The sequence below is a fragment of the Zophobas morio genome, unplaced genomic scaffold (assembly GCF_036711695.1).
Source record: "Zophobas morio isolate AGI-343-1 ecotype UQ-CSIRO unplaced genomic scaffold, CSIRO_AGI_Zmor_V1 ptg000002l, whole genome shotgun sequence".
Classification (NCBI taxonomy): Eukaryota; Metazoa; Arthropoda; class Insecta; order Coleoptera; family Tenebrionidae; genus Zophobas; species Zophobas morio.
Window position 1 is genome coordinate 2,067,682 of NW_026972107.1, and position 23,387 is coordinate 2,091,068.

At 36.4% G+C, this 23,387-nt stretch overlaps 1 protein-coding gene across 4 annotated transcripts in view; it reads left to right on the top strand.

Moving 5' to 3' along the window:
- Positions 1–23,387, top strand: part of LOC135124013 (titin) — a 210,060-nt gene that overhangs the window by 5,709 nt on the left and 180,964 nt on the right. The gene's annotated exons all lie outside the window — the stretch shown is intronic.

Genomic DNA, 23,387 nt, shown 5'->3' on the forward strand with positions numbered 1-23,387 from the left:
ACGAAAATATAGCCTGCGAGTTCGGATGATGTTTTATCGGTTCTGAGAATGTTCGGTGAATACGACTCGAAACTTTAAATGGTCGAGTCGTGTCGAAAAGAAACGACGCGAAAAGTGACTACGTTTTTGTTTTCGTTGCGGCTAGTCATGAGGTGCATTAGATAATCGCCTTTCGCTTATGGAAGCTAAAATGTTTGCTGTGCATTTTAATTTATGTTGTTGTTTAAGGTAACAATTCAATTATGGCGCGGAAAAAATTATCGGGAAAGGTTTTATCTTTATGTCGGGTTTAGTTAGGTTGACTTGTCGTAATTGAGTGCTTGTAAGTTTGAGTTACTCAGCGGATCTGGAATGTTATTGTGTGTAACATGTGTATTGTTTATTGTGGTGATTAAAGTTTTCTTAACGACATTGTTGTGAAACACAATCAATCACTGATCGGGTATAAATTAAAAGCGAACGACTGTTTAAAGATGAAATTTTGGAAGTTGAGAGGGAAATAGTGAAGGAAAAGGCACAGTTTTACGAAAATTGTTCTGGGAAAAATGTGGCCGTTGTATTGATTGAACTAATTGGGTTAAAATGGTAGCCAACTAATTATTTATGAACTTGGCGCTAGAAAATTGGTGATCTAAATGCGAAGTGAATTGAATTGTCGAACCACTTGTCATTCTCAGTAGATGCTTAACTTCGCCTGTTTATGTTTATCCTGAGTGATTATTATTAATTTATTATTAATGATTGAATCAAATTTTTTTGTTGGCAATTCTGAATTATTGGCAGTAGCAGTGTTAGCCTGTAAGTTGTCAATTTTTTGTAAAATTTCAATGTTACAACAGACATAAAATTTTAAATATGTTGCTAACCTCACAAAAAAATCACAAATTCCATTATTAAGGACGTGCAGTGCTGTGGCAAATCAAGTCATGTCAGGTCAGGTCAGGTCAGGTCAGGTTGAACCAGGTCGCGAAAAATATGAGGCAGGTAAAAGAGGAAAAAAGAATACAAAAATAAAATGAAGAAGAGGAGAATTGAAAATAAGGCTCTAAACAACAAACACAATAACAAACAAATTTGAAATAAGAAACCAAGACAAAAACAAACAAATTAGGAGAAATGTTGAACAGAAAAGAAGTCAAAAGAACATATTATATTCTTAAAATACATTTGGCGCCCTCCAGAAGGTTTTAGATTTTTAAAAAAGCCAATTGGAACCCCCGAGAAGGTTTCACATTAAAAAAATATATTTGGGGCCCCGGGAAGGTTTAAAATGTTTTTTAAAGACAGTTGGGAACTCCGACAAGGTTTCACGTTCTAAAAAAAAATACATTTGGGGCCCCTGAGAAGATTTTACATTTTTAAAAAAAGCCAGTTCAAAACCCCGAGAAGGTTTCACATTATTAACAAAAGACATTTGGGGCCCCCGACAAGGTTTTACATTTTTAAAAAAGACACTTGGGACTTCCGACAAAGTTTCACATTCTACAAAAATAAAAAAAAAATGGGACCCCGAGAAGGTTTTACATTTATAAAAAAGCCAGTTGGAACCCCCGCGAAGGTTTCACATTAAAAAAAGACATTTGGGGCCCCGGGAAGGTTTAAATTTTTTTTAAAGATAGTTGGGACCTCCGACACGGTTTCACATTCTACAAAAAAAAATTGGGGCCCCCGAGAAGGTTTTACATTCTTAAAAAAGCCAATTGGGACTTCTGACAAGGTTGCACACTCTACAAAAAAAAAAATTGGGGCCCCCGAGAAGGTTTTATATTTATAAAAAACAACCAATTGGGACCCCCGAGAAGGTTTCACATCCTTAAAAATAGACATTTGGCGCCCCCGAGAAGGTTTTACATTTTTAAATAAAAAGACAATTGGGAGCCCCGAGAAGGTTTCATATTATTAAAAAAAATACATTTGGGGCCCCCGAGGTTTTACATAAAAAAAAAAATGGGACCCTCGACAAAGTATCACATTCTTAAAAATAGACATTTGGCGCCCCTGGGAAGGTTTTACATTTTTAAATAAAAAGACAGTTCGGAGCCCCGAGAAGATTTTACATTCTTAAAAAAATACATTTACATGTATAAAAATTCCAGTTGGAACCCCCGCGAAGGTTTCACATTAAAAAAAAAACGTATAAGGCCCCCGAGAAGGAGGTTTTACATTTTTAAAAAAGACAGTTGGGACCTCCTACGCGGTTTCACATTATAAAAAAAAATACATTTGGGCCCCCGAGAAGGTTTTACATTTTTAAAAAAGCCAATTGGAACCCCCGAGAAGGTTTCACATTAAAAAAAAAGACATTTGGGGCCCACGAGAAGGTTTTAAATTTTTTTAGAGACATTTGGGACCTCCGACATGGTTTCACATTCTAAAAAAAAAATACATTTGGGGCCCCCGAGAAGGTTTTATATTTTTAAAAAACCCAGTTGGGACTTCCGAAAAGCCTTCACATTCTACAAAAAAACAAAAAAGAATTGGGGCACCCGAGAAGATATTACATTTATTAAAAAAAAAAAAACCGATTGGGACCCCCAAGGTTTCACAAGCTTAAAAATAGACATTTGGCGCCTCCGAGGTTTTACATTTTTAAATAAAAAGACAGTTGGGAGCCTCGAGAAGGTTTCACATTCTTAAAAAAAATATACTTGGGGCCCCCGAGAAGGTTTTACATTAAAAAAAAAAAAATTGGGACCCCCGAGAAGGTTTCACATTCTTAAAAGTAGAGATTTGGCGCCCCTGGGAAGGTTTTACATTTTTAAATAAAAAGACAGTTCGGAGCCCCGAGAAGGTTTTACATTCTTAAAAAAATACATTTACATTTATAAAAAATCCAGTTGGAACCCCCGTGAAGGCTTCACATAAAAAAAAAACGTTTAGGGCCCCCGAGAAGGTTTTACAATTTTAAAAAGACAGTTGGGACCTCCTACGCGGTTTCACATTATAAAAAAAATACATTTGGGCCTCCGAGAAGGTTTCATATTCTGAAAAAAAATACATTTGGGGCCCCCGAGAAGGTTTTATATTTTTAAAAAAGCCACTTGGGACTTCCGACAAGGTTTCACACTCTACAAAAAAAAACATTGGGGCCCCGAGAAGGTTTTACATTTTAAAAAAGCTAGTTGGAACCCTCGAGAAGGTTCCACATTAAAAAAAAAACATTCGGGGCCCCCGAGAAAGTTTTAAATTTTTTAAAAGACAGTTGGGACTCCCGATAATGTTTCATATTTTGAAAAAAATACAATTGGGGGCCCCGAGAAGGTTTCACATTCTTAAAAATAGAGATTTGGCGTGCCTGGGAAGGTTTTACATTTTTAAATAAAAAGACAGTTCGGAGCCCCGAGAAGGTTTTACATTCTTAAAAAAATACATTTACATTTATAAAAAATCCAGTTGGAACCCCCGTGAAGACTTCACATTAAAAAAAAACGTTTAGGGCCCCCGAGAAGGTTTTACAATTTTAAAAAAGACAGTTGGGACCTCCTACGCGGTTTCACATTATAAAAAAAAGACATTTGAGGCCCTCGAGAAGGTTTTACAAAAGACAGTTGGAACGTCCGACAAGGTTTCACATTCTACAAAAAAAAAAAATTGGGGCCCCGAGAAGGTTTTACATTTTAAAAAAGCCAGTTGGAACCCTCGAGAAGGTTCCACATTAAAAAAAAAACATTCGGGGCCCCCGAGAAAGTTTTAAATTTTTTAAAAGACAGTTGGGACCCCCGAGAATGTTTCATATTTTGAAAAAAATACAATTGGGGGCTCCGAGAACGTTTTACATTTTTAAATAAAGAGGGGCGTATTCTCACTTTTTCGAGAAACTGGTGTAATTTCATGAATAAAAAATTTGTAATGACGCCATAAACATAAATAAATACACATTGCGAGAGAAACAGAAAAAACAAAACAAATTAATGGACCCAAGTTTGGAATCGAACGCGCGACGTCCGGTCGGCATTCCTGACTCATAACCACTACACACCACGACCTTACGCTAATAGTAAAACTCTTATGATACCCTGCATCATGTTTTTGCAAAAATTTGGACGGTTAGGGAAAAACACAAAACGGATTCGTACACCACACTTACAGGACTATATTGTTGTATAACAGTTAAATCGAATAAACCAAGGATTCTTTGAAATGACGTCATCAAATTGGTAGTGGGGATGATTACCAATTTTTTTTTATATACAAAATTTGACAACAATCGGTCCAGCAGTTTCGGAGATTACGTGTCTAATAAAAATGGATGCAGACACCAGACAGACACACAGACAGACGAACGGAAACGGGAGACTACTTCAATTAAGAAGGTACAAAATAGAGGTGGATTAAAAATGGGGGTTATTAAATTTTATTAGGCAAATTTTGGGGAGCGATTTAACAGCCACACAATTTTAGTGAAATACATTTAAAAATCCACAACAATCAATTCAGTAGTTTCGGAGATCACCCGTTTTATAAAGACGCCAAGAGACGATAGACACACAAAGGGGCCTACTTTTTCCAGTTCTAAGAGCTATAAAACGTCAAGAAACGAGAACTCACTACAAAAGTTTCATAGTTTTCGCGCGAAATTTAAAATATACAAAGTTTTTTTGTTGTGTAGACTATACAGGATCTTTAAAGTTGAGTTACTACAAGGTTCAATGTTTTGTTTGTAATCATTGTAAAACCCTTGAAACTTTTCATTAAAAAATTGGTTAAAAGTTAATTAAACAGAAATTAAATTATATTTTTTTAAACCCCTTATAAGTTAAAATAAAGATATCTCAGGACTGTTATAACGCAGATAAAGAAGCATGCTATGAATACAAAAATACAATATGAAATGTACATATTTAAAGCTCTTAATCAACGGGAAATACAAAAAACGTACATGTTTAACTTCGATTGTTTATGTTTATACTTCGAAAGAATTTGATCAAAGTATGCATTTGTGCTGAAAGAAAATCGGATTTGTTGGTTTTGTCTCCTCAAAACAGAGGAGAGGATTAATTAATTAATTAATTAATTAATTATACATATCTATTTTATTATTATTGAATATGTATAGCCGGACCGGACATTACTGTATTATTTTCATTTTCGTTAAAATGGGACAACCCTACCTATCGTATTATGTATCTAAAGTAGAGGAAGAACTAAACAATAAAAATAAACAATCGTTACATGACATGACCTGACCTGACCTGTCATGACCTGACCTGACCTGTCGTAACCTGACTTACCATGGCCTGTCTTATTGTGTATACATCTAAACTAGATGAAGAATTGAATAATACAAATAATAACAATAATAATAAAAGTCAAGGTGGATTCATGAACCACAAGTACAAAAGAACAGAAATAAATTTACCAAATAAAACTGTGTAAAACTGCCAAAAATGTGTTTTCGGATGACTTTAATGTGACTCGAATCTCGTGTCGGACGTTACGTACACGTTATTAACCAGTGTTCTCTGGAAACAGTTATTTCTCCAATTTCCTCTCCGAAGACATTTCCCCGTTCAAACTTCCCCATTTTCCGTCGTCCTCGCTCCGCGCCACCGCACCTCTCTCGGCCCCCCATTATTAAACCATGTTTACACCGCGTCCCGAATACAATAAACCCCGCATCACATTTTTCTACTTTGTAACAAACCCGCAATCTCTTTGTTCTCTCGGCTTTAAAACATCGGAATTAAAACCCGATTCCGGCAACATAAACTCCGCAATTTCCCACTCTCCGATAAGTCTCGGGAAAGTTGAACATCTTCACTCTCGAACTTTTTCCTCCAAATTGAATAAAAGTAAAACCATCAGCTTTTATACAGACGTAGTGGCAGTAAACAACGTTAAACAGCTTTTAGTTCGGAGGCGGCGTTTATTTCGGAGGAGATCTATCAATATAAACTCTTGATGGAAACGCACAAACATTATTACGTTATTATCATCATCTGATTTCCAATAAGGGAGGCAGACGGCGGCAGGGGACGCCGAGTTCTGGAACAATGTGTGGGTTCGACGAATATAGGTCAAAGGTTAAAGGCGCGGGAACTCGGGAAGCAACCTGAGGGACGGCGAGCCGGCGGGAGTTTATGAAGGGAGCACAGAGCAAACACTGCACAAAGTGGACCGAAAGTGCTATTCGAGCTTGCAGCTTCATAAATATTGAAAGCTAGGAACGCGTTAACGATTTCTTCGGATTTTTCGCGAGACAACGTCGCGATTTTCGAATCAAAAAAATCCGGGAGGTGTTTATGGAAATATCGAGAGTTTAAATTTCTGCGGCGCGATCGGACGGACGGACGGATTCCTGGCTTATGCAAATAATGAGGTTCTGCATTTTTATGTCTGGAAAATCAATGGTTGCCACTTGACGGGCTGTTTAATTTAATAATCGTGGTTTATTCATGGCCTATTACTTCTTCCTATACAAGCTGCGACGTTGAATCAGTGCACAGTCGTCGAATAATTGCATGAAATTGGACTGCCACCTGATAGTGCGAATTACAAACACCTACACAGACGGTACTATTGAAATCTCGTTAGGGTCCTTGGAAAACGCGCAGGATAATTAAAGGAGTGCGCGAGAAAGCGGTTTTTTACGCGACTCGTCTAACAACTTAATGGATTTTCAGTTCTCATCAATTACGGGAGTCTAATTTATTTCTCGAGAAAAAGAGCCACGTTTTCATAATGTTGCGACTCGAATAGAAGCGTCGCATCCCTTCCAAAAATTGATGACGTCATGACAAAAATAACTTTGGATTTGGCTAAGAATTAAAGATGATTAAGGCATATTTATGTTTATTTACGTCAATGTGTTAAGACAAGCTGCGTAGTTGTGTACTTTAGAACCCTTGAAAATAACTTCAGGCTCCTTTTTGTTAAGCCCCCAAAAAGAAATGTTTGCCAGTTCATAAATCTGTTATTTTGTAGTGGGGTCTTTCGGAGTTTAACAAGAATATAACAATATGTTGCCATGTTGCGCAATAAAATGCAAGGAAAACAAATCCTTGCCTGTCACCGATGATCCTGGTGAAATCGTCAAGTTGTCATCACTGTTATCACTACACAACACACTGATAGTTAAATTCGCTTTAAAAGTCATTTTAATAAATAATTTTGGACTGACCGAATAGTGATCACTTGACGACATGTTCCCATCATGGCGGAATCAATACTGATCGATAGGGGTGATTTTTGTACTTCCGAGAAGATATCCAGTTCTGAGAAATCGTAGCGTCTGCTTTTTGCTACATGTATTTCGTGGAATTGAAGTGTGGGAATATACAGCATGTCCCACGAAAACATAGTCTTAACTGGTATGAACACCATATGAAATTTCTGTTCTGCACAAATTTTCGTATCAATTCTTTGAAGTAGTATTTATCACAACAACAAAAAATTAAAAACGTTCGTTCCAGGTTTTTTCAGATTTCAATGGAGTTTCCTGATTTTTTTTTTTTAATTTATACCGAGTGTCTGGAAGGTTTGGTGGAGTTATAATGACTTTAAAATTGGTTCTTTTGCTACGTTTAACAGCTTAACAACACATTCATTAACTAGCAATGAAACTTTTAGCTAATATGTGCAAAGAAATGGTTGTGTTGTTTTTGTAATAATTTGATAACATTCCATTTGACAACAATGTTTGCCTGATCTAAGCGAAGGTGCAAATCAGCAAAAATCGAGTAAGCAGTTTAAAATGTTCGCAGTTAATTTCAGGTCCTCTGGTGTTTTATTTTCGGATAAGTTTACAGGAATCTCGCGTTTTGTGACTGGATGAACTTGAAAAAATCTTTTGAGCGTTTAGTGTTTTATTTTATACGAATTTAAAAAAGTGTTGAGTGCCGCAGTGTCTATTTTTTAATTCAGCAGACTCTTTGGTACCCATGGTGTAGTATTTTGAGAGCCCATGGAGATTTTTTTTTTGTAAATTATTTAAAACAATTTTGGGGGACATTGGTGTTCTATTTTTGCAAAATTTAGACCTGACCTGACCTGTTTTTGAGTTAGCAGGTACTAGCCCCACCCGCCCGCCCCTATTTTCTTAGAGAATATGTCATTTGCCAAAATCAGTTTTTTTTTAGCAGGTAGTAATCCCGCCCACCCACCCTCTCTTTTTTTAGAGGGTATGTTATTTGCCAGAATCAGTCTTATTTTAGCAAGTACTAGCCCCGCCCACCCGCCCCCTATTTTCTTAACGGGTATGTTATTTGCCAAAATCAGTTTTATCTTGGCAGTTACTAGCCCCGCCCACCCACCCTTATTGCCTTAGAGGCTATGTCATCTGCCAAAATCAGCTTTATCTTAGCAAGTACTAGCCCCACCCACCCGCCCGTTCTTTTCTTAGAGGGTATCTCATTAGCCAAAATCAGTCTTTCGAGATACTGAATGAAAGATTTCGGTTAAAATCAAGTTAATATTCAATAATAGATGGCAAAAATGAATTGAGAAATTTTGGATTCCAATAAATTCCAACTATCTGTGTTAATTTTGCTCTCAGTTTGTTTGAAAATTGGTTTCGGTACTAATTTTGACCTCCTAAATACGAATTCAAATACAAAATTGACCTGTGGAGGTTCCTGATTTTTTTAATTTTTAATACGGTACTAGCTATAGAAAAATGACGTTATCTAATTTGTCGGTCTGCCAGACCAGAATGACTATAAAAAACACCCAAGAGGGTAATTGTTGTCGACTAAAAAATTCCAAGGAATCGAATGGTATAAACCAGAAGAAAGTTACCTTGAACCGTTTTGAAATAAGAAGTCCGTAAAATCGAAAAATATATTTTTTGAGATACTGAATGAAAGATTTCGGTTAAATTAAAATTAACATTCAACAACTGACGACAGAGATGAATTCAGAAGTATAAAATTAGTCCAGAAACTCAATTTCATGCAGATCGAAAGAGTTTCATTTTTTCATTTTATTCCACTTGGCGAAATTTCGGATTTTAATAATTTCCAACTATCTGTTTTAATTTTGTCCTCAGCTTCTTGGGAATTGGTCTCGGTACTAATTTTGACCTCCTAAATATGAACTCGAGTGTAAAATCTGTGGGGGTTCCTGCTTTTTTTATTTTTTAATATGGTACTACCTATAGAAAAATGACATTATCTATTTTGGCGGTCTCTCTGGCCAAAACGACTATATTAAACAATCTGAAAGGTGATTGTTTTCGACCAAAAAACTGCAAGGAATCGAATGGTATAAACCAGAAGTCGCTGTCTTGAACAGTTTTGAAGTAACAAGTCCGTAAATACGGAAAAAAATTTTTGAGATACTGAATGAAAGATTTTGGTTAAAATCAAATTAATATTCAACAACTGATGGCAGGAATTAATTCAGAAGCACAAAATTAATCCAGACACTTAATTTTATGCAGATCGAACGAGTTTCATTTTTTCACTTTATTTTCCGCTTGGTGAAATTTCGGATTTCAATAATTTCCAACTATCTATGTTAATTTTGCTCTTACTTTCTTGGGAATTGTTCTCGCTACTAATTGTGACCTCCTAAATACGAATTCAAGTACAGAATTGACCTGTGGAGCTTCCTGATTTTTTTCTATTTTTTAATGTGGTACTACCTATAGAAAAATACTTTATCTATTTTGGCAGTCTCTCTGGCCGAACGACTATATTAAACAATCTGGAAGGTAATTGTTTTCGACAAGAAAACTTCAAGGAATCGAATGGTACGAACCAGAAGTCGCTATCTTGAACAGTTTTGAAGTAATAAGTCCGTAAATTCGGAAAATATTTTTTGAGATACTGAACGAAAGATTTCGGCTAAAATCAAATTAATATTCAACAACTGACGGCAGAAATGAATTCAGAAGTACAAAATTAGTCCAAAAACTCAATTTCATGCAGATCGAAACAGTTTAATTTTTTCACTTTATTTTCCGCTTGGCGAAATTTCGGATTTCAATAATCTCCAACTATCTATGTTAATTTTGCTCTTACTTTTTTGGGAATTGGTCTCCTTACTAATTGTGATCTCCTAAATACGAATTCAAGCTCAAAATTGGCCTGTGGCGGTTCGTGATTTTTTTTTATTTTTTAATGTGGTACTACTTATAGAAAAATGACATTATCTATTTTGGCGGTGTCTCTGGCCAGAACAACTATTTTAAACAACCTGAAAGGTGATTGTTTTCGACCAAAAAACTCACAGGAATCGAATGGTACAAACCAGAATTCGGTATCTTGAACCGTTTTGAATTAACAAGTCCGTAAATTCGAAAAATATTTTTTGAGATACTGAACGAAAGATTTCGATTAAAATCAAATTAAAAATTTAACAATTGATGGCCGAAATGAATTCAGAAGTACAAAATTAGTCCATAAATTCAATTTCATGCAGATCGAAAGAGTTTCATTTTTTCACTTTATTTTCCGCTTGGCGAAATTTCGGATTTCAATAATCTCCAACTATCTATGTTAATTTTGCTCTTACTTTCTTGGGAATTGGTCTCCTTACTAATTGTGATCTCCTAAATACGAATTCAAGCTCAAAATTGACCTGTGGCGGTTCGTGATTTTTTTTTATTTTTTAATGTGGTACTACTTATAGAAAAATGACATTATCTATTTTGGCGGTGTCTCTGGCCAGAACGACTATTTTAAACAACCTGAAAGGTGATTGTTTTCGACCAAAAAACTCACAGGAATCGAATGGTACAAACCAGAATTCGGTATCTTGAACCGTTTTGAATTAACAAGTCCGTAAATCCGAAAAATATTTTTTGAGATACTAAACGAAAGATTTCGATTAAAATCAAATTAAAAATTTAACAATTGATGGCCGAAATGAATTCAGAAGTACAAAATTAGTCCATAAATTCAATTTCATGCAGATCGAAAGAGTTTCATTTTTTCACTTTATTTTCCGCTTGGCGAAATTTCGGATTTCAATAATTTCCAACTATCTATGTTAATTTTGCTCTTGGTTTCTTGGGAATTGGTCTCCTTACTAATTTAGACCTCCTAAATACGAATTCAAGCTCAAAATTGACCCGTCGAGGTTCCTGATTTTTTTTTTATTTTTTAATGTGATACTACCTATAGAAAAATGACATCTATTTTGGCGGTTTCTCTGGCCAGAACGACTATATTAAACAACCTGAAAGGTGATTGTTTTCGACCAGAAAACTCCCAGGAATCGAATGGTACAAACCAGAAGTCGCTATCTTGAACCATTTTGAAATAACAAATCCGTAAATTCGAAAAAAATTTTTTGAGATACTGAATGAAAGATTTCGGTTAAAATCAAATTAATATTTAACAGTTGATGGCAGAAATGAATTCAGAAGTATAAAATTAGTCCACAAGCTCAATTTTAGGCAGATATAAACAGTTTCATTTTTCACTTTATTTTCCGTTTAGCGAAATTTCGGATTTCTATAATTTCCAACTGTCTGTTTCAGTTTTGCTCTCAGTTTCTTGGAAATTGGTCTCGGTACTAATTTTGACCTCCTAAATGTGAATTCAAGTGCAAAATTGACCTGTGGAGGTTCCTGATTTTTTTATTTTTTAATATGGTACTACCTATAGAAAAATGACATTATCTATTTTGGCGATCTCTCTGGCCAGAACGACTATATCAAACAATCTGAAAGGTGATTGTTTTCGACCAGAAAACTCCAGGGAATCGAATGATACGAACCAGAAGTCGCTATCTTGAACAGTTTTGAAGTAACAAGTCCGTAAATTCGGAAAATATTTTTTGAGACACTGAACGAAAGGTTTCGGTTAAAATCAAATTAATGTTCAACAACTGATGGCAGAAATGATTTCAGAAGTGTAAAATTAGTCCACAAGCTCAATTTCAGGTAGATATAAACAGTTTCATTTTTCACTTTATTTTCCGTTTAGCGAAATTTCGGATTTCAATAATTTCCAACTATCTGTTTTAATTTTGCTCTCAGTTTCTTGGAAATTGCTCTCGATACTAATTTTGACCTCCTAAATGTGAATTCAAGTGCAAAATTGACCTGTGGAGGTTCCTGATTTTTTTATTTTTTAATATGGTACTACCTATAGAAAAATGACGTTATCTCTTTTATCAGTCTCTCAGGCCAGAGCGACTACATTATGCACCCAAGAGGGTCATCGCTTTCGACTAAAAAACTTCAAGGAATCGAATTGTACAAACCAGAAGTCGCGGTCTTGAACCGTTTTGAAATAACAAGTCCGTAAATTCGAAAAATATTTTTTGAGATATTGAATGAAAGATTTCAGTTAAAATCAAATTAATATTCAACAACTGATCGCAGAAATACATTCAGAACTACAAAATTAGTATAGGAACTCAATTTCATGCAGATCGAAAAAGTTTCATTTTTCCACCGTATTTTCCCACAATCCAAATTTCAGATTTTAATTACTTCGAACTATCTGCTTTAATTTTACTCTCAGCTTTTTGAAAATTGTTATCCTTACTAACTTTGACCTCGTGAAGACGAATCTGAGTTCAAAATTGACCTTCGGAGTTTTCTGATTTAAAAAAAAAATTGTATAGGATGGTGGCTCTAGAAAAATGACATTGCTTGCTTTATCGGTGTCTCGGGCCCAAATTGCTGCATTATCCGCCCTAGAAATCAGTGTTTTAGAATAGAAAACTCCAAGGAATCGGATGGCATAAGCTAGAAATCCGTGTCTTGAGCCATTTTTGAAATAATCAGTCCGAAAATTCGAACAATTTTCTTTAGATACTTAATGAAAGATTTCAATTTATTTCAATTAATATTCAGCACCTCAATTTCAAGCAGATCGAAAGAGTTTCAATAGGCTTTTGAAAATTTTCCGAATTTCCTTATATATTTCAAATTTTTATTACAAATATCCTTGCTGTGTTTATCAAAATTATTGAAAATATATACTGAACAAAACTCAGTGAATTTTTTGATCTGTTAGAAATAGTTTAAAAATTGAAAAATTGCACATTTTTTGAAGTGTTGCAAAAATCCCGTGATGCATTGTGCAACTCATGCAAAATACCAATGACGTCACCGAATCTTCACATCCCGCCGTCTCCCAACCCCCCAGCACCCTTCGGAGTCCATCCGTCGCCCATTGGCGGCCGACCCCAGTTATTTAAACCACGTAGTCGCTACGTCATGCGCACCACGCCGTCCACGCCAAGATCGCACCACTCGGCCCCTGTCACCTCTCGCCTTCCCGTCCGCCGAGAGCTTTCGGTCTTTCCCGACGCGGTGCCCTCGCTTCCGCCATGGATGTTTCTAGAGATTCAAACTGCTGAAGAGACAACAACTCAGTAGTGATTTGTGCTTTGTGGGTGCTCGCACCACGTGCCACGATCCAAAGCCCGGTGAAAGCTCGCCGCAGGATGACACCGAAGTGCGTCGTTCGTGAGTGTGTGATGTGACGGTGCTCAGAACCAGGACCCCAAAAGGATATGTTCGCGATGATTTTGGCCACTTCTCAGATAGGTACGCACTTTCCACGTGACCTTGGCTCAGGACAGCCACACTCGAGGAAAATTCCCAGATGGGAGAGTGGGAGGTTGGGGTTGTGGGGCGTAATTGGCGTTCTGCAGGGTGGCGTCTTGTCGCAGTTGCAGGAGGCGGTGGTTTTTCGTGGGGGTTGAAAATGCCAAACAAGTTAACTAACTAGATAGAAATACGAATTTCTGTAGACCGATTTATTCGTAGGTTGCGGAGAAAAGGTCAGTTCTTTGATATATCACATGACTGGTAGGCTTAAGTACACGCTATCTACTTTCAGTGCACGAACCTTCAGGGTTTTGTGTTCGCTTTGTCGTTAACATGCGTTTCTCAGGGATTTTATTGTTGCGGGTTGGCGACCTTGCGAGCGTCAAATTTTTAATACAATGTCACTTTTGTCGGTACAAATGTAATAAGTTTGAACCAGTTAAAGCTCTGAAACGAATCGCCAGAACTGAAACTATCACAGACTTATTTTTAAATCGGAGTCACGCTTAAGGTGACTTTACATGGCGTGAATAGTGACCGGTATATCGAAAAACAATAAAATCGCTCTCGTTTGTGATATATTACACCGGTTCTGGTGCTTTATTTGCCATAAACTTACACTCGCCGAAAAGAGGAAACTTACGGTACACAAAAAAGTTATACTGTTTTTTAATCGACCAATCACTGATTTCCGAAAACGTACTTATAGAATAATGAAGCTTTTTCAACCTTGGTAGAGTCAAGTTTTCTTCGTGTTTTATGACGTCATCGGTTTTTTGCAGGGAGGAACAAATATTTTGACCAACCTTCATGCATTCTAAACATAAAAAATAACGGTGCAATATTAAATCACTATAGTGGCATTTCAAGATAACTTGTTTGAACTAAGGTTTGTTCTTGAAACGATCCATAAAAATTTTTATGACTGCAGATACGTTAATTTTCAAATCTACAGTAAAACACCAACTGAAGTATAAGCATAATGTAGATAATTGATAAACATATCGATTCGTGACGTGAACAAGTTCCTTGATGGAATGAATCCAACAGTTTTAGTTGAATTAGCGTCCTGTCAAAAGTTTAAGGAAACGTATTATGCGGTTTTTGCGTTAAGTTATGAAGTTTGTTGATACAATTTGTGGGATTTACGCACCAAAATGCCGAAATTACGTCATCGCTTTGTTGAAAGGGACAACTGCATTACTGTTTCCATAATTTGAAGGAAATTAACCAAGTCGTTTGAAAAATAGTCAAGACACTTTTTTTAAATATCTTGAGCATTTCTCGAAAATAGAAGCCTGTTCCTGGACATGTTTTTTAATAATTAGAAATTGAACTTGTGTTGGGTTTTCACCTTCGACGTCCAGATTTTTGGAAAAAAAAAAATCGAATAAGAACATTTCAATAAGTCGACCTCACAAATTTTTTGTTTGTATTCCATTTCGAGAATATTCTGGTAGTTGAGATGGAGGATATAATTTTATTCTGTTGTAATTATGCAATTCGCTACATGGTGTTTTAGATTTATATACAGGCTGTTATACAAATACAGGGTGTTTTGTTTTCTGGGCAGCAACTTTTTTATTTTATTTTATTTTTTAAATAGAATACGGTTTATATTTTTACATAACTGTGTTTATTTTTAAGATGTGTGTTTCAATATTTTATGGTATTATTCAAATACAATTTTAATATAGCGTTTATAAAAAATAATTTTACAGTTTTCAAATATCGAAATACAAAGTAAAAAATCTCAATCTTATCAACTTTCAATATACACGTCGATTTCGAAATATATATGCGATAATTTTAACCACGGCATCACGTAACGTAGTAGTGTGGAAACATAGAAAAAACAAATTAAAAATCGAAAGGGGCAAAACCCCCATGAACAACAAGCTGTGAAACTTCAACTTCAGCTGCAAGTCGGAGAGTGCTGATGTCGGACTTTTCTTCGTCGCGTTCCAAAATTTGTTCTTCAGCTTACAGTATCGTTTCTGTCCTATCACGGCCACGATCGTGAGTTTGAGCTTGAAGATACCATGATGAGAAAAACAAAGAAAAAAATAATGGGTGTTCTATTTGAAAAAACTCAAATATCAATTTCAAATTAAATTTTTTTTATAGATGCTGTATATTTAAACACAATTTTATTTCTACCACAATACCACGAAAATAAGCAATGGTTATGGAGCCTAGGAAGAGGTCCATCAGAAAATATCAAAACATATAGGGTACTTTATTTGAAAAAACTAATTTGTGTTGCGCCCTAAAAATATATAGAACACTGTATTGTTCAAAAACATTTTAATATACTGTCCTCGAAGAACAACTACACAACTTCAGTTTCGGACTTTTTTACTATCCGAGCGTAAGCTAAGGAAATATAATAATCGAGTCCATCGGACGAATGGTCACTTTTATATTTTCTCGACGTTTCATGACCCATAAAGTACGAAAAAAGTAGTCTCCCATTTCTGTCTGTCTGTCTGGTGTCTGGATCCATTTTTATTACACACGTAATTTTGTATGCACTTATATTAGAAATATCATGCAGACGGTTAAATATACGCCCCTTTTTATTTAAAAATGTAAGACTTTCACGGGGGTCCCAACTGTCTTTAAAAAATGCAAAACCTTCTCGGGACCCCAAACGTATTTTTTTAAGAATGTGACATCTTCTCGGGGCCCCAAATTTCTTTTTTCTTAGGAATAGAAAACCTTGTCGGGGATCCCAACTGTCTTTTTTAAAAAAGGCGAAACCTTCTCGGAGGTCCCAATTGTTTTTTTTTTATGTAAAACCTCGGGGGCCCCAAATGTATATTTTTAATAATGTGAAACCTTCTCTGTGGTCCCAATTGTTTTTTTTTAATGTAAAACCTTCTCGGGGTCCCCAAACGTATTTTTGTTTTAAGAATGTGAAACCTTCTCGGGGCTCCCAACTGTCTTTTTATTTAAAAATGTAAAACCTTCTCGGGGGCGCCAAATCTCTATTTTTAAGAATGGGGAACCTTCTCGGTGGTCCCAATTGTGTTTTTTTTTTAATGCAAAACCTTCTCGGGGGGCCCAAAAGTATTTTTTTAAGAATGTGAAACCTCGGGGCCCTCAATTGACTTTTTATTTTAAAATATAAAACCTTCTCAGGGGCGCCAAATGTCTATTTTTAAGAATGTGAAATCTTCTCGGGTGCCCCAAATGTATATTTTTAATAATGTGAAACCTTCTCGGGGTCCCAATTGTTTTTTTTTAATGTAAAATCTTCTCGGGGGCGCCAAATCTCTATTTTTAAGAATGTGAAACCTTCTCGGGGGTCCCAATTTTTTTTTAATGTAAAACCTTCTCGAGGGCCCCAAATGTTTTTTTTTTAAGAATATGAAACCTTCTCGGGGCTCCCAACTGTCTTTTTATTTAAAAATGTAAAATTTTCTCGGGGGAGCCAAATGTATATTTTTATTAAAATGTGAAACCTTGCCGGGACCCCAAATGTCTTTTTTCTTAGGAATATGAAGCCTTCTCGGGGGTCCCAACTGTCCTTTTTTAAAGAAGGCGAAACATTCTCTGGGGTCCCAATTGTCTTTTTTTAAGAATGTGAAACCTTCTCGGGGGTCCCAATTGTGTTTTTTTAGTTAAAACTTCTCGGGGGCCCCAAATGTATTTTTTTAAGAATGTGAAACCTCGGGGTTCCCAACTGACTTTTTATTTAAAAATGTAAAAACCTTCTCGGGGGCGCCAAATCTCTATTTTTAAGAATGTGAAACCTTCTCGGGGGGTCCCAATTTTTTTTAATGTAAAACCTCAAGGGCCCCAAATGTTGTTTTTTAAGAACATGATACCTTCTCGGGGCTCCCAACTGACTTTTTATTTAAAAATGTAAAAATCTTTTCGGGGGCGCCAAATCTCTATTTTTATTAAAATGCGAAACCTTGCCGGGGTCTTTTTTCTTAGGAATATGAAACCTTCTTGCGGGTCCCAACTGGCCTTTTTTAAAGAAGGCGAAACATTCTCTGGGGTCCCAATTGTCTTTTTTTTTAAGAATGTGAAAACTTTTCGGGGGTCCCAATTGTTTTTTTTTTATGTTAAACCTTTTGGGGGGCCACAAATGTATTTTTTTAAGAATGTGAAACCTCGGGGCTCCCAACTGACTTTTTATTTAAAAATGTAAAAACCTTCTCGGGGGCGCCAAATGTCTATTTTTAAGAATGTGGAACCTTCTTGGGGGCGCCAAATGTCTATTTTTTAGAATGGGAAACCTTCTCGGGGGCCCCAAATGTATATTTTTAATAATGTGAAACCTTTTCGGGGGTCCAATTTTTTTTTAATGTAAAACCTTCTCGGAGTCACCAAACGTATTTTTTTTTGTAAGAATGTGAAACCTTCTCGGGGCTCCCAACTGTCTTTTTATTTAAAAATGTAAAACCTTCTCGGGGGCTCCAAATGTCTATTTTTAAGAATGAAACCTTCTCAGGGGTCTCAATTGTTTTTTTTTTTTAATGCAAAACCTACTCGGGGGACTCAAAAGTCTATTTTTAAGAATGGGAAACCTTCTCGGGGCTCCCAACTGTCTTTTTATTTAAACATGTAAAACCTTCTCAGGGACGCCAAATGTCTATTTTTAAGAATGTGGAACCTTCTCGGGGTTCCAATTTTTTTTTTTTTTTAATGTAAAACCTTCCAAACCTTCTTTGGGGCGCCAAATCTCTATTTTTAAGAATGTGGAACCTTCTCGGGGTCCCAATTTTTTTTTTAATGTAAAACCTTCAAAACCTTCTCAGGGGCGCCAAATCTCTATTTTTAAGAATATGGAACCTTCTCGGGGTCCAAATTTTTATTTTTTTAATGTAAAACCTTCTCGGAGTCCCCAAACGTATTTTTTTTTTGTAAGAATGTGAAACCTTCTCGGGACTCCCAACTGTCTTTTTATTTAAAAATGTAAAACCTTCTCGGGGGCTCCAAATGTCTATTTTTAAGAATGAAACCTTCTCAGGGGTCTCAATTGTTTTTTTTTTTTTAATGCAAAACCTACTCGGGGGACTCAAAAGTCTATTTTTAAGAATGGGAAACCTTCTCGGGGCTCCCAACTGTCTTTTTATTTAAAAATATAAAACCTTCTCAGGGGCGCCAAATCTCTATTTTAAGAATATGGAACCTTCTCGGGGTCCCATTTTTTTTTTAATGTAAAACCTCGGGGTCCCCAAACGTATTTTTTTTTTAAGAATGTGAAATCTTCTCGGGGCTCCCAACTGTCTTTTTATTTAAAAATGTAAAACCTTCTCAGGGGCGCCAAATCTCTAATTTTAAGAATGTGGAACCTTCTCGGGGTCCCAATTTTTTTTTTTTAATGTAAAACCTTCAAAACCTTGTCAGGGGCGCCAAATCTCTGTTTTTAAGAATATGGAACCTTCTCGGGGTCCCAATTTTTATTTTTTTAATGTAAAACCTTCTCGGGGGCCCCAAATGTATATTTGTAATAATGTGAAACCTTCTCGGTCCCCCAAATGTCTTTTTTCTTAGGAATGTGAAACCTTGTCGGGGGTCCCAACTGCCCTTTTTAAAGAAGGCGAAATCTTCTCGGGGGCCAAAGTGCCTTTGTTAAGATTATTAAGTTTTCCCGGGGTTTCCAACTGCAAGTCTTTTTTTAAGAAGGTGTAACTTTACACTGTGACTGGTACCTTCTATATTGTTTTTATTCCATAGAGGTTATCACGAAAAACTAAAATCCTGCAAAATAGAATTTTATAATTTTTTTCTGATCCGTACTTGTCGTCTTTAAACTCGTAAAATTTCTCAATTACGTCCAAAAAGAAAGACAACCTAAAAACTTACTCTTCGAAGTTTCGACACTTACAGTAACATTAACAGAGACATCTTCAGATAATAAAACTTCTGCCATGAAACTTTTCTTCGTGTTTGTCACAAATTCCACATCTGAACAAGGAAAAAATAACTAGTTGATGCTCGTAGTATCGCAAGTCATGTATACATAGCATGACTAACCTGAATGTGGCGCAATATTGGCAATCAAAGTGTGCGACTCAGGGTACAAATAATAACGCTCTGAGTTTTATCAAATCGTCACTATTAGCGAACAGTAAATAATAAATAATTGCACAACTATAAAGTTTGTGCTTCATTTCTGAGTCAATGGCAAAGGTCAGATGTGTAATCATCAAATAAAGCGTCCCACTTTAGGATTATTTAAAATTTTGACCTACTGATTTTTTTTAATGTTTAAAAATGTAGTTCAAGAATTCTGAAAACTCATGGGTAACAAATTAATGCATATGGTATTATATTTTTATCGCTGTTTTGTCCAGATGTAGATAAAAATTGCATATAATGTCGTATTTCAAAAAATTTGACATCCTAGAAACCCGTTTAAGCTTTCCTTTGAGAAATTACGTGCGATTAATGCACCGTATAATTTGTGTTGCCAATACATGTTATTAACGCTCTTGTTGTAAGCATGTTTTTAATCCACAAATGCCAAACACCTTGAACTGCTTTTAAGTAAGCAGTTCTCCGAAATATCTTTTTCTGTCACATACTAACACAGCGTTTAAACTAATCGATACACGTGCTGACACCTCATAACCCGCCGAGAAGCGACTTTTCATTGAGACGAATCTGAATAAACTTCCCCAGTCGATCAAATTTCCAAATGAAAATTTTGTTAGCTTCGTGAAAATATTGTGTCATAAATAACTCTCTCGGGGAATTGTAAATCTTGCAGTGCTGGAATGTCGTCAATTCCTTTGCATTTAATGCCTGTAGATCGCCACTTCTGCAATTAACTCCACACCCCAGAACAATCGGCGGCGAATAAAATTAGAAAGTCTGACTGATTTCGGAAGGGTTTCCGACTTTTACGGTGATTGCGCGACGGATGTCGCAGGGGGTTGATTAGAGCGGGGGCGAAAAATCTCGAATTGTTGGTGGATCTCGGTTTTAACGACGTGACGAGTGTTTTTGTGCGGAAATGTACTGTAATTTGTGGATTTGTTTGAAAATCCGGACACAATTATGCGTCATGTTGCGTGGGCGAAGGTTTTGTAATAAATCTTGTTTGCCAAACAGCTACACTTGTCGGTTTAATCTTGGCGGGTTTTTGCGAAACGGAAAAGCCTCCAAAGTTGTTTTTGAATGATTGTAATTTGTGCAATCGGTTCTGTAGTTCGTAGAAAAACTGCGCTTTTTCGAGCTTGCTGCGGACTGAATTAACGAAAAACCAGTGATCTCGCTGCAGCGACTCAGGAGTTGTCAGAAAGGGGGCTTTTAAATGGCTTTCACCGTAATTATTATTAAAGCTGTATAATTACCACACTGCTCTCCCCCATATTATCCTACAATTTTCCACTTCTGTTTTCGGTTGGTGTAATTTTAGCCTCTTTCCTGCTCCCGCCTTAAAACCGAGCCCTCGAATTATTTCTTTTCATAAAAATCTTTACAATTTACGGCCACAACCGAACAAATTCTGCCCGGCTTATTTTTACGACCTGTAGCTTTAAAACTCAATGGAGAAAAACGCAGTAATCTATTCGTTCTGTGGTAATTTCGGAGCTTAAATCCGAAGCAACCATCACGAGTCTTTGTAATTTATAGCCGTCGTATAATTTTGAAACAACTGCATAATGATAAATAGACAGCCAGGCCTGAAGTCTTTTAATAGCCCGAAAATCGTCGCTTTCTAATTCAATAACTAGATCGATCGAAGAATTTCAGAATGGTTAATTATGTTGTTAAGCTATCAGTGTGGACGTTATACAAGTTGTATCGCATATTTTTATGCGAAATGAAGAAACTTGTTATGAGTAATTTATTAAAATTAATTAGTGGAGTAATTTATGCATGCTTTCTCAGCGGATAATTTAATTACGTTTTATTTAAATTTAATGCTGAGATAAATTATGTGTGTCACTGGACGAGGGCCCGCATTTTTTCGAGTCCGTGCGGGCCGGCTTCTCTGTGACTACAGTAATCGAATGCTCGAGGGAGGCTGTGCGAAGTCTAACAGCTCCTGCGATTACGTTCGAACAGCCACAAGAAGTTTGTCGGATTTTGAATAATTCATGCGTTCGTTAATCCGGCTAATTATTCAAAACAAGGTTTCCGATTAATCGGGATGAGATGAACCGCCGGAGAATGTTAACAAAGATAATTCGGCCGGAGCGGAATGAGCCATTGTAATGATTTTTTTATTCTGTTGGTTGGTGGTTGTCTTGGTGTGCAGCTGCTTGAGACAGCTGGCCATCGAAGAAAAGAAGACTCGACGGTTCCTTTATCTCGTTTTTGGTGTTTCTGCATGGCTTATAAGTAGATGGTTATCGGGGAAAGCTTATTATTGGTTCCGTCTTTCGTCAACCGTTTCGGTCGGGAAGATCAAGGTCCGGGTTGGAAAGGGGAAGCTTCGGTTCAGACTCCGGAGGCGTTATTGGGTGTCGGTGCGAAATTTACAAGCATCACAGGGATTTGAAAAATACTCTCTAACAAACACAACATCTTTGAAAAAGTTTTAAAATTTAATTTTGCTCGTATTTTTTTTATACTATAACCCTTATAAATTAAAATGAAGAAATCTCTGGACTGTTCAAGTAAATGCGTTTATGGTTATAATTCGAAAGATTATTATTATTAAATATAAGCGGGCATTGCTGTATTTTTATATTTTAGAGAAAATGGGGTAGAGTTATCTGCTGGGAACTTCCCATGCCTCTGCGGGACAGGCAATTAAACGAGTTCAGTTTCTTAAATAATCGTTTTTAATATAATTTCCAAACTGTCTAAAGGACCACTAGGAGCACCGAGGTGCTTACAACTCAAGAAAAAAAAACACCAGATGCCTTCGAGGTTCTTTCAAGCCCTTAAAAAATTATAAACAATACTTCGTGCGTCCGAGATTCTTTCGCATTAAAAAAAATACACAAGAAACCCCGGAGATTCTTTTGCATTATAAAATACCCTAGAGGTGCCCCCGAGGTTCTTTCAACGTACTTAAAAAAAATACGAAGTGCCCCTGAGATTCTTTCGCATTAAAACAAAAGGATACTTGGAGCCCCTGAGATTCTTTTGCATAAAAAAAAAATCCATAGAAGTTCCCGAGATTCTTTTGCATTAAAAAAATACCCTAGACAAGCTCTCGAGATTCTTTCGCATTAAAAAAAAAAGACACTAGAAGCCCCGGAGATTCTTTTGCATTAAAAAAATACCCAAGAGGCGCCCCCGAGATTCTTTTGCATTAGAAAAATACCCGAGAGAAGCCCCCGAGATTCTTTCAACCCCTTTAAAAAAGAAATCGCGAAGTGCCCCCGAGATTCCTTCGCATTTAAAATAAAAACCTAGATATTCCCGAGATTCTTTTGCATAAGAAAAAAATACCCTAGAGGTGCCCCCGAGATTCTTTCAACCTTCTTAAAAAAAATTACGAAGTGCCCCCGAGACTCTTTTCGCATTGAGAAAAAAGATACTTGGAGCCCCCAAAATTCTTTTGCATTAAATGTCCTGGAGGAGCCCCCGAGATTCTTTCGCATTAAAAAAAGACACTAGAAGCCCCGCAGATTCTTTTGCATTATAAAAATACTCTTGAGCTGCCCCCGACATTGCTTCAACCTTCTTAAAAAAAAATACGAAGTGCCTCCGAGATTCTTTCGCATCAAGAAAAAATACACTTGCAGCCCCCGAGATTCTTTTGCATTAAAAAAATACCCTAGAAGAACCCCCGAGATTCTTTTGCATTAGAAAAATACCCTAGAGAAGCCCCCGAGGTTCTTTCAACGTACTTAAAAAAATTACGAAGTGCCTCCGAGATTCTTTCGCATTAAAAAAAAAGATACTTGGAGCCCCTGAGATTCTTTTGCATAAAAAAAAATTCATAGAAGTTCCCGAGATTCTTTTGCATTAAAAAAATACCCTAGAGAAGCCCCCGAGATTCTTTTGCATT